The sequence below is a fragment of the Oratosquilla oratoria genome, chromosome 20, assembly GCF_046742065.1.
Source record: "Oratosquilla oratoria isolate Oo_2021 chromosome 20, ASM4674206v1, whole genome shotgun sequence".
Classification (NCBI taxonomy): Eukaryota; Metazoa; Arthropoda; class Malacostraca; order Stomatopoda; family Squillidae; genus Oratosquilla; species Oratosquilla oratoria.
Window position 1 is genome coordinate 41743330 of NC_134796.1, and position 12500 is coordinate 41755829.

The window sequence follows — 12500 nt, forward strand, 5'->3', positions numbered from 1 at the left end:
CCTTGCCAAGCCTTTCAGAAGTCCCCGTCACCCTTATTAGAAAATCTAAATTCTAGCTTATCAGTATTTTGTTGATTCAACATCAGTGTAACAACATTTTGTCCCTGGATAATTTGAAAATACTCATCTTTACACTGATGCTGCTTTAATGAACAAAAATGGGTGACAAAGAGAGTCGGTAATACGAAGATTATTTTTGCCCTCAATTTTTGGCGGCACCCTCAGTTGATCTCACGGCACTCTTTGGTGCCGCGGCACACCGGTTGGGAACCACTGGTCTAGATGGTTTTAGGAATATCTCTGCAGTGGAACAATCAATGACGTTGGATGGCAGACCATTCCATATATCAACAACCTACTTGCGTTGGTGTCAATTTTGAAATCTTTTTCCACATCCAGGTTTTCAATTCCTTTGACAATGTTGCAGACTTCAATTAGATCCCTTATTCTCCGTTTCGAGAGACTCAACAAATTTTAGTTCTCTTAAGCGCTCTTCATACGGCTTGTTCCGCAACCTAGGGATGAGTTTGTTACTCTACGTTGCGCTCTTTCTTACTTCTGTATATCCTTCTTGTAATATGGAGATCAGCACTGTACACAGTAGTCTAGGTTGGGTCTAACTCGGGCATTGTAAATATTAAGAATAATTTCTTCAGTTCTAAACTATAAAGCTCTACCTATAAGTCTAATTAATCTATTTGCAGTTTTAGTGACCTCCAAACACTGTTTGTTTGAGATCATTTGAGACTACAATACAAGGGTCTTTCCTTTGTTCTACACTTGCCATTTGTACACCATTCATCGTGTAGTAGCCCTGGGCATTACTATTACCAACATGAAATACTTTACATTTATCTATATTGAAAAACAGTTGGGAAATTTCGGCCCATTTACATGAAGTATTCAAATAATTTTGCAACTCTTGTTGTTGTGTTATGGGTACCATCTTATTTGTAATTTTGGTATCATCCGCGAATTTTGATCATTTACACTTGCTATTTTCATCCAGGTCATTAATTTATATCAGAAAGAGTACAGGACCTAACACAGAACCCTGAGGTACTCCACTTTTTACACAATACCAGCCTGAGCCTTTTCCATTCAGAACAACACATTGCTTGCGACCAGACGACCATTCAGAAATCCATCGGTTAATATGACCTACTACACCATGGGATTCTACTTTAGTTAGAAATCTCATATGGGGAACTTTATCGAAAGCTTTTTAAAAAGGAAATCGAGATATATAACGTCAACTGTTCTCCCTTCTTTGTAGAGTCCGTAAATATCATGCAAGAAGTCAAGAAGGTTTGTTAGACACGAGCGCTTGTTACGGAAACCGTGTTGTGAATCTTTGATAATTTTGTTTTTCTCCAAGAATTTCACAATATTGTTTCTCAGGATAGAATTCGTTAGTTTACAAACAACTGACGTAAGGCTAATAGGCCGACAGTTACCAGGATTGGACTTGTCACCATTTTTGAACAAGGGCACAACATTTGCTAGAGTTGTTGACTAATCCTAAGAAGGTACATCTTTTATACTTTAGACTTGCTAAGTAGATAACACCTATCACGTGTGTAAATCATGACCTAGAAAAGGGACAAAGTCGATCTAGGAAGGGATGAAAAGTTCTAGAAGAGCAGATGTTGGGTGGTGGTCAGCTGACCTTGTGGATATTACAAAGGATTACAAAGGTGGAGCATGCCGGCAGGAAACCTTTTGGTCCATATGAAGGTCGGATGAGAAAAAAAAAATTATATATATATATATATATATATATATATATATATATATGATTACAGCTGACATGTACACTACATAGAGCAGTTTTTCCCAACCTTTTTTCAAGAGACCCCAATATGATCCTCATAATATGACCGCAATCCCACCAATCTATTGTAAGGCTATAAAAGACAAAGTTAACATTAGTGAATTTTATTATAGCAATATGAATTTAAAAATTTAGCATACAAGAAGTCTTGGCAACCCCAGGGTTGGAAAACAGTGACATAGAGGGAGTCGGCTTGAGTACAGGTAATGGACAATGGAGAAGAGACAGAAGAGAAGAAATTGGAGGAAGACTGAAAGAACGAAAAAGAAAGGAATGAAGGGAGGGAAAGAAGGAAACGAAAAAGAAAGGAAAGATGAAGTAAAAGAAAATCCACGAAAGGGACAAAAACAGATTTATAGCTGATGAGTAAAAAAAAAAAAAAAATAGCAATGAGACCATTACAGAGAGATAATAGGAAACGAACGAGAAAAAAAATAAAAACAAACAAATGACGAAAGCATCTACTGCATGGAAGAAGACTGGAGGTCCTCAAGAGAAGTAGGACACTGGTATGGGGTAACAGACTTCCATTGCGATAACTGCGAGCAAGAATGGGGTAGAAGACTAAACTATAGGAGGAAGAAAGGGGGAAACGATGGATAAGTGATTCTATGGAGGCAAAAATGAACCAAGGTAAAGTATGTAACTCAGACTCACACCAGAAGTGGGAGACGAAGGAGTACAGTGGGAGGAGGTTGGGGGAGCCTAAGGGATCAGGAATTAGGGAGTAGAGGAGGGGAAGGCGACGAGTCTAGGGAATACGGGATGAGGGAGGGAGGCGTGAGGTATGAGGCTGGGACGAGGGTGACCTTCGAGTAGAATGGAAAGAGGGAGGGAGCGTGGGAGCGAGGGAGGGAGCGTGGGAGCGAGGGAGGGAGAGTGGGAGCGAGGGAGGGAGAGTGGGAGCGTGGCAGGGAGGGCGGCAAAGAAGTGAAGTTGGATATAGGATTTGGATCCAGACAGGGATGTGTTTTGGGAGCTGTACGAGGGACTAGGGAGTGGAACGGGGAGCTGGGACTAGACAGCGGCTGGGAGATGAAGGAAGAGAAGGAGAAGGAAAGGGAGGGAAGAATTGGAGAATAGGTGGGATGAAAGAAAGGTGAAGGGAAGATAGTTTAAAGGGAAAATAGGAAAGGTTGGGAATAGGGAGGAGAGTGAAAATGGGATCACAGCAAGACAGCGAGGAAGTTTGACTAGGGAGTGGTGGAGGGAGGAGGGAAGGGAGGGAAGAGTAAAGAAAGGAAATTGAGGGAGTAGAGTGAAATGAAAGAAAAGGGAGAGAAGGATAGATGGAGGCGTGAGAGGAGAGGATGGGGAGGGGTTAGAGAAATGTTGGGATGGGGTGGAAGTGAGTAGAGGTAGGGTAAGGTAAGAGAAGGGGAAAAGGAAGGGAATCGATAGGAAATAAAGGGAAGAGAGGAAAAAGGTAGGGATGGGGTGGAAGTGAGTAGAGGTAGGGTAAGGTAGGAGATGGGGAAAAGGAAGGGAGTTGATAGGAAATAAAGATGAAGTGAAGAAAAACACGGGCAAGGGAGAGTGAAGGGAGGGGAGGAAAGGGGATGGAATCAGATAGTTTCCGAACAACTCCGAGACTCTTAAGAGACAAAGAGACAATCGGGAAGAGGGCCGTGTGAGAACCGAACGAACGTCTCCTCTTTTCACAAAGTGTGGAGCTCCTTCTTGAAGTGCTCGATGTCAGTCCGAACGAAGTCCTGAAGTAGGAGATCCATTCACAACCCCGTCTGTTCCCCCTAAAACGACCCCATACACCTACAGAACCCTCAGGTCTACCCGCAGCTCTGGGAGAACGGCGTCGACGGGGGCACTTGTAGCCTCCAACTAGAGCACTTGTACCCTCCTGCTGCTGTCGACCGTGGTACTTGTCCCTCTGCGTTCTGAAAGGCACCTCCCGCGGCGTCACCTGGGTCTCGGGGAGAGGGAGGTCTTGCAGGAAGCCAAGTGGCCCGAAGAGCAGACTCTTCGGCAGACTCTTCTTTGCCAGGAACACCTGTAGAAGTGGCACAAATGGTTCCGTACTTCGGGAGATTGCTCTTGTACTTCGGGAGATTGATCTTCACTTCGCACGCGACTAGAGGACCCGAGGCAGTGCTCTTTGATTAGTAATGGAACCTCGGGAATTAGGATCCATGCCATGAGGAACATGTGTCAAAGAAATAGGCATACTTCGGGAGATTACTCTTCACTTCGCATGCGACTAGAGGACCTGAGGCAGTGGTCTTTGATTAGTAATGGAACCTCGGAAATTAGGATCCATGCCATGAGGAACATGTGTCAAAGAAAAAAAAAGAAAAAAAGAAAAAAGAAAAAAAGAATCGTGGTAGTGGGGACGTGAGAACTGTCAAAAAATACGAAGGTGAATAAATAAACAAATATATGAATAAACAAGCAAATACATACATAGATAACTAGATATATAATAAATAGATGAATAAATGAATAAATACAAGAATAGATAAAAATAAATGAACAATTAACCATATGAATTGATAAAAAAATAATTCTAAGACGTATTAGATATTTACTGAGCCCTTATCAAAGGATTACAAAGGAAGAGCATGCCGACAGGAGACCTTTTGGTCCATAACTAGGTCGGATGTAAAAAAATATATATAATAATGATAAATAAATAAATAAATAAACACATAAATCAAATTATAATAATATAAATAATAATAAATAAAATAAGTAAATAAATAAATAGGTAAAGTTAAATAATAAACAAATAGTAAATAATAATAAATTGACAGATAAATAATGATAAATAATAATCAAGGAAATAATAATAATGAAAAAGCCAAATAATACCAAACAAACAAACAAATATCACAGGAACAAGTAAAATCATCTGGCGACAGATGGAAAAGTATCACCCGGGATGACAGGGGTTCATGGAGACTTGAATGCCACCTCCGCCAAGATGACTGAAATTGCCTGAAGGTAACCAGAGCAAAAGAAAACGGAACACTCGGCACTTAGGAAGACAAGTCCATCAGGTTTATGATTTGTATGGAAGGAAGGAAGGAAGGGAGGAAGGAGGTAGGAAAGCGAATATGAGAGGAATCAGAGATAGATAGATAGATAGATAGGTAGATAGATAGATAGATAGATAGAGAGAGAGAGAGAGAGAGAGAAAGAGAGAGGCAAGTAATTAATATTAAACTTGAAATTATGAACACTCGGAAATACGAGCTCAAGATATTTTCATGAAGTTGTCAGTCTGTGTGTGTGCGTCTGTAAAATCCACTTTCGGAGAAGTGTGGCCGTAATATACAGATCACCCATTGAACATCGTTTCTTTTCTCCGACAATGATCATTTTACGGAAGTGTTATGGGATTCAATTCCCTCGGATTATCTGTGCTTAAACCAAAGTTGATCAATTGATAGAAGAATTTATTGCAAAGGGACCACCTCTCAGTATTGTGGAAACGGTCATTCTTTGGTTCTATACATGACATAGAGTCAGGGTATTATATAGTTTCAGAACCGTTAACAAATAAATGAAACCTGTAATGGAGATGAAACAAAGAAAATAGTTTGTTCCTACAGCAAAAAACTCACAGTATGGAGCATTTAGTGTTGAAAATCACCTGATTATTAAACGCACATTTTTAGTGTATACGTACTTGCAAAATATCTAGAGCGTTTCAGGAAAGGTAAAGTAAAAATGATCTACTTTTTCATTTCATTTATTGAGTTTTGACCTCTGTGAATTTTTGGTATTTGTACTTTGAGATACACATTAACATTGTAACAATACTCTTACTTAGATTAGGAAGTTGGGTACAATTCGCAATACCATGTACACATACTTAACGTAGTGTACTTGAACAGTACATATATGCGCTGTAGCGTACAGCGTGTTGCAATGTAATTTCTATTCTGCTGTGTACAGATTTTGCAAACGATTTTTGCAAACCTTATTCATTTGTTTATTTCTTTGCTTATTCATTCATTTATATATGTTTTCACTCTTGAGAGAAAATTATTTTCTTTGAAATATGTGTTTTCATTTTTTTTTCCTAATACGCAATTATTCTTCGTCCTGTTGATTGTATTTCACCTCATTATTCTCAATTTCTCAAACATCACTCTTTTCTATCCCCTCCTCTTTTATTTAGGCCACCATCCACTATTCGCTGATTTTATAAACGCATATGACAATTTTAATTCAACCTGTTGCATGTGGCACATGTCTTTGACTAGCATCCTGTTTATTGCTGCCGTGGTAACGAATTACGTATTTGCAGATTGAGCTTGTGCGCCCAATATTGTAATATTACATGAAACCAGTAACTATACAAAACTCCCGCCTACACTCACCTAACCTCTCTTTATTCCTCTCTTCCTCTCCTGTGTCTCTTTATCCTTCACTTTTTTCCCTCTCTTTCTTGATCCATCTTTCCCAAGCTTACTCTTTCATCCCAGTCCTTCCTCTTGTTTTCTGCTCTCTTTCTCTCCTTGATTCCATCTCTTCCTGCCTCTCTTTCTCTCTTTCCCTCTCTTCCTCCACAACCCTCCCACTACCCCGTTTGCTTCCCACGCCCTCTTCCTACGTCACTCTTAACTCCCTCTCCCCTCCATTCTTCTCTCTTTCTCTCTCTTTCCCTTCCCAATTTACCGCTCTCTTTCTTCATATGTTTCATTCTCCCTTTCCCATCCTCCAGTCAGATCTCCCTCCTTTCCATTACTGCATCTCCCTTCCCCTGCCCCTTCCTCTCTCCCTCCCACTTTCCTTTCCTTTTCCTTGCCCACCTTCCCTTCCTTTATCCCCGCTTATCTTTCTCTCCCATTCCTCCATCCCCCCCTTTTTCTGATCTTTAGCATCATATCTTTCAGTCTCATTTTCCTTCTCTCTTTTACTTCAATCCGTCTCGAACTCTTTCCTTCCTTTACTCTCTCTACCTCCTTGCCTCCTTCTCTCTCTCTCTCTCTCTCTCTCTCTCACACACACACACACGTTGTACAACACGGCTATTTCTTAGCTTACTGTTTTGTTGTGTCCTTTTTTTGATGCTTGTAACAACATCTTTTCACTGCTATATTTTATAATTCTATAATTCTGTAGGCTGTATATTCTCAGCAGTAATGCTGCTATACCCAATAAATCGTATATTATCATTATTACTATTTTATTATCATTATGTATACACATTTTACATATATATGTATGTATGTACGTATATATACATGTTATATAGACGTACCTACACACTGGTTTTATCCAATTTGAGAGCAATATATCTGGACCCGAACCGAACGAGAGAATCACAGAATTGCCTCGAGGCTTGTTTGAGAATTGCAAATGGCAAAGCGAACAAGTGACTGCCGAGAGGTTCATAGAAAACGCGATGCAGAAGAGAGACCGGGCCCATGTTGTCCTGAGTGTAAGGCAAGTGGTTGCTCACTGGGTCTGAAGTGGGTTTGAAGTGAGACTCTAAAGTGCAGTTTCCATCGAGTCTGTCGACTTTGTCGATTCAGCAATGGACGCGATGATCTTGATATCGGATTTGCAGAGTTCCACCGGGCGGATATAGCCGTCCCTTCGGATATGAGAGATCCGAGAGGCAGACTTGACCCCTCAGTGCCTCCTGTCGTTGTCCCAATGAGGAGGAATGACGTCATGGCGTGAACACACGAACTGATTTAAAAGTTAATTCGAGATTAATCAATTCAGGATTATCGGGAATAGCATTCGGATCTTATTCGGAGTTGGCAGAAGGTCAATATCCGTCAGTATGATGCGGGTACAACCGGGCTTATTGTACATTCATGTACGTTCATGTACACATTCGTATACGTACATACATGTAAGACACATGTATTGGTATACATGAATGCTGATATAATACTTATATTACGTCTATGTATGTTTATGTACACGCTGCATACACAGGATAATTGTATTTATGTACGTTCATGTACACATTCGTATACGTACATACATGTAAGACATATGTATTAGTACACATGAATGCTGATATATTTAAATTACGTCTATGTATGTTTATGTACACGCTGCATACACAGGATAATTGTATTTATGTACGTTCATGTACACATTCGTCTACGTACATACATGTAAGTCACATGTATTAGTACACATGAATGCTGATATATTTAAATTACGTCTATGTATGTTTATGTACACGCTGCATACACAGGATAATTGTATTTATGTACGTTCATGTACACATTCGTATACGTACATACATGTAAGACACATGTATTGGTACACATGAATGATATATTTAAATTACGTCTATGTATGTTTATGTACACGCTGCATACACAGGATAATTGTATTTATGTACGTTCATGTACACATTCGTATACGTACATACATGTAAGACACATGTATTGGTACACATGAATGATATGGCATTTAAATTACGCCCATGTATGTTCATGTACACATGTACATATTTGTATACGTACATACATGTAAGTACAGACACACATATGTCTGCTGACAAAGTTTAAGTTACACTCATGTACATTCATGTGTATTCACGTACACATTCGTATACATACACACATGTACGTACAGACACATGTATTGGTACACATGACTGATGATACAGGATTTAATTACATCTATGTAGGTCCATGTACACATATACACATCAGTATACGTGCGTACATACATACACACATGCGTGGAAATACAGACACATTAGATTTTGATTACATCTATATACGTTCATGATGATGGTGATGACGATCTTTCTTCATACCACGAGCTTTTTCCCCTTTATAAGGGGGGTAGCCGAGTCAAAGACACGCGCATACTCCCAACCATTTCACTCTCCTCCACCCCCGTCTCCTCTTAGCTCCTCATGGATGACGGGTCATCCCTGCATCCCGCTCACTGCACTGGATAGACGACGATGACATCATCATTATTAATATTAATTATTATTATCAATATTATTATCAATAATAATAATAATGATAATAATAATAATAATAATAATAATAATAATGATAATAGTAATAATAATAATAATAATGATAATGATAATAATAATAGTAATAATGATAATAATAATAATAATAATAATAATGATAATAATGATAACAACAATAATAACAACAACAACAACAGCAACAAAACCAATGCTAATAAGTGAAAATGAAGACTTTTTAAAGTAGATTTGGTCGGAACTCCCGTTTCCGTCGCGAAAGTCACGTGATCATTTCCTCGTCTAGGAGTGACGTCACGTGAAGGTGGAATCTGTACATCGTGACAAGTGTCATCTATGTTAATAAAAAAAAAAAAAAAAAAAAAAAATCGTCCACAAACTTATCTTCTTTGTAAGGAAATTCTTTGATCTTCAGCGTGTACTTCCTCGTCTCCTACCAGGTCCGTCTCACTCTTTCATATACTTTAGATTTTTAATTTTCTATCTGTAATTGAAAAAAGATTCAGCGAGTGAAATGCTGTAGATTCAGTTACAAGAGTTTTGATTCTGAAATGGATTCTGTCACTCTGCCATAACTGCTCATGGCCTAAAAAAAAAAAAAAAAAAAAAAAAAAAAAAAAAAAAAAAAGAGAGAGAGAGAGAGAGAGAGAGAGAGAGAGAGAGAGAGAGACTATAAACAAACTTAATGCAAAACAGAAAATGGAAGTTGAATAACCAAAATGTGAAACTAAACTATTCAAGGAGGAAAAGTTCAAATTAGACAACCGAAATAAATTAAAACGACATCATAGTAAATTTGAATAAGAAAAGTTGTTAAAATGATTGTAGATTAACAACTTGTGTGCGTATGTGCGTGTGTATGTGTGTGTGTGTGTATGTGTGTATTCATACATATACGTGTATATATTCATATATTTAACTCTCTCTCCCTCTTTATATATATATATATATATATATATATATATATATAGATATATATATATATATATATTGTCAACCACAATACACTTTAATTCTAAACCATCAACGTCGGGAGATCCGCGGAGGCCAGCATGCAGAAACTGAAACGTGGTACGGCCAAGGACTCGAACCAGGGCCATCACGTGACAAGTGCTTTAGTGACTTAACCGATTATATATATATATATATATATATATATATAATATATATATTATATATATATGTATACACGTCCTTATGTAAGTATGAAAAACAAAGATACAGGCATAAAAGTTATAAACACGCAAATAAAATGCGAGGGCCCTATGCCAGTAAGCGCATAATATCTTCAGCCGAAGCTGTCACCTTTGCCCTACTATGCACTTGTGGAGATCTGGACTCGAACCCTCAACTGAGCAAACGCGAGAGCAGCAAGCTACCGATGACGCCACGAAACCGAGAGTCTACTTGCTCGTAGCTCGCATACATTTACACGCGCATACGCACAGCCTGCCTGACCTAGATGTTTGTTATTAATTCACCCCCCCACCACCACCACCAACCCCCGCAACGGCAATATGATGGCGCGTTATTAGTTTTGCTGGAAACAACGCGAATAATCAAAGGTTTACCTTGTTATTAAAATCGAGCTTAACTAACCTACACAAGCGAAGTTTTACCTGCACATAGATAAGGCAAATTTTATCTGTGGCATATGGCAAGCCTACGCAGCTAGATAGGGGAAGCAATATTGCTAGGGTTGATTATTAAAGAGTATTTGATATAATATATCTACTATCAACATACATATACATACATATATATACATTATATATATATATATATATATATGTATATACTGTATATATATATATACATATATATATATATATATGGCAAGAGTGGTGTAGGTAAAGTCCAGGAAGGAACAGAGGTACTTTACCTACACCACACTTTCCATACATTTGTCTTTTCTCTTGTCGATATATATATATATATATATATATATATATATATATATATATATATATATATATATAAATATATATATACATATATATATATATAAATATATATATTGATAATTCTTATGACAGTTGCATGTAGGATTCGAACCCACTGCTTTCGGCCACCCGCAAGATCACCTGTCATAAAAATGATCAGTTTGATGTCGCTGTTACTAGCGAATTTCTCTCTCTCTCATATATATATATATATATATATATATATATATATATATATATATATATATATATATATATATATATATATATACATACATATACCAAAGGCTTTTCCCCCCTTACACGGGGTGTAGCCAAAAAGGAAAAGGCATAGAAACCACTTCATTCCATTCCATTCCCTACCTACTCCACTCCCCTCCACCCTCCTCCCTCCCTCCCATCTTGGCACCACCTGGATGACGGGTCATCCCTGCATCCTATGTGTGTGTGTGTGTGTGTGTATTGACTTAGTTGTATTATACGGGAAGGGGAGCTATGCTCGTGGTGACCCGTCTTTGTATCTCGCAACATCTAGTTTGTTCTTAAATTGGTGTATAGTTTTTTTACACACGCTATTGTTTTATCCAGTTTGTTTCAGATACCCACCACTCTCTATGGAAAACTGTTTTTTTTCAGATCTCTTCTATAACTGTCCTTTTTTGAATTTCTTATTATGTCCCCTTGTATTTCGTTTATCCCAATTTAGTAAGTTCTCTCTATCAAGGGACTTCCGTGCCTTTCATGATTCTGTAGATGGTCAGCAGGTCTCCTCTTTCTCTTCTGTGTGTGTGTGTGTGTGTGTGTGTGTGTGTGTGTGTGTGTGTGTGTGTGTGTGTGTGTGTGTGTGCGCGTGCGTGTGTACACATATAAGAAATATATTGGATGGGTGGAAGTGAGTGTATGTACTGGCTGGTTACCTTTCTTATATGGGGGAAGATTTTTGGAATCTACCAGTAGATAAATAAATAGATAAGTAGTTTTTATATTTCAGGTGATATGTATACAGGTATAAATATATGCATACATTTGCAAAGGAAAACGTACAAAGTATATAGATAGTAAATATACATAACTGGCATTTAATTTATACTATTTGTTTATTTGTTATAATTTTTCTGTTTATTATTATGTGCTTATTTATCATTTAATATTATCTGTCAATTTATTATTTACTATTTCCCTGTTTATTATTTAACTTTACCTAATTATTTATTATTTATATTATTATACTTTTTATTTCTTTATTTATCATTATTATATTTTTTTCGCATCCGACCTAGTTATGCACCAAAAGGTTTCCTGTCGGTATGCTCCTCATATATATATATATATATATATATATACATATATATATATATATATATATATATATATATATATATATATATATATATATATAATACACACACACACACACACATATATGTACATTTTCACCATTGTCAAATTACAATGAGATTTTGCACATTCTTGCGCTTCTAAACTGAGGACAATTTCGTGATAAAGAGACGGAATCGTCTATATGTTAAAGAAGAGAAGAGGATCGTAAAGGAGAATGGCGTACAGCTTAAAGGACGGGAATCATGTCCACTTATAAGAGAATGCTGTGTGACTCTGGTCCATAGAGGTATTACTAAAATATCTACAGCACTGCCTGTCTGAATTTTATGCAGTCAGTGTCCATAACTAAATATGGTGTTGGACTCGTGATCGACAGCTATTTCCCTCCCGGAAGAGAGCTCAGAGTTCATATATGACCGATCTATGGGTAATGCTG